A 1,061-nucleotide genomic window follows, 5' to 3' on the forward strand; every position below is an offset into this window, starting at 1 on the left:
ATTAAATACACAATAATTTGTTATCAAAATCTTTTTCTTAGAGGTTATTCAAAAAAACCGACCCTCACCAAATTTTAAAATTTTCGGATCTCCACTAATTCTCATTTTCCCGTTATTTGGAGGCGACTGTAATTTTTCTCAGTCATGTCCATCAGCATTATCATTATCTCGTTACTCCTATTGCATGACAGAGCTGAGTGCCTGGATATTAAATGGCACTCTGTCGGTGTCTTGATCCAGAAAATAACAGTTAAAGAGAAGTGGTTAATAGAGGCAATTGCAGCGGGATAAGTAAGCATGGAGGATTTGACCAGAGTGTTTTTGAATCATATTTATTATTAGTCACACACGGAATATAGATATAACGGGGTAGAGACATGCTCACAGATGCAGACACACATGAATGAATACACAAACAGAAGTACGCACAAATACACATATAAATAAACACGTGCTCAACGTTATCACACTACGGTAGATCGGGTCTTAAGTTCTCAGTAGTTGCTCTCTGTATCTTCTCTAATTTAAGTAAGCCTTGACTGACCACCTTGTTAAAGTGCAGTCAATCGAAAGTAATTTTTTTTTCAACTACGAGTGCAAGTATATCATGATAATTCCTCTTAAAAAGTTCCATCACATGACGGTCTGAAATTTAATTTTCAGCTTTCCTTTAATAACCTTCACTGCATAGTTTACCCTTAGCATTCTCCTGATGTTCGTGCTGCCAAATCATCAGTCGAAATAAAAGTGCTCTCCAAAACCGTCACGAAATTTCACGGCTGCAAATTGATGGATTTAAGTCATAACTTTCAAACTTTTGCGAGCTGATGGGATCTTATTGAAGATTGTTGAGTATTTTTTTAAAAACATAGAAGGTACCCAAAAGTCTTTATAGGTAAATTCTATTTCATATTTCCTAGTCCATTCGAAGGTATCAGCACAAAAGCTTCTGTCATACTCCTCGTCTTTTATAACATTTTAAAAATCTGTTATGAAATAGTGCCAAGGGAACACAGTTAAACGCAGGAAATAGTACTTGATTTTTGACGTAGGACATGTCC

The sequence above is a fragment of the Penaeus monodon genome, chromosome 25 (genome assembly GCF_015228065.2).
Source record: "Penaeus monodon isolate SGIC_2016 chromosome 25, NSTDA_Pmon_1, whole genome shotgun sequence".
Classification (NCBI taxonomy): domain Eukaryota; kingdom Metazoa; phylum Arthropoda; class Malacostraca; order Decapoda; family Penaeidae; genus Penaeus; species Penaeus monodon.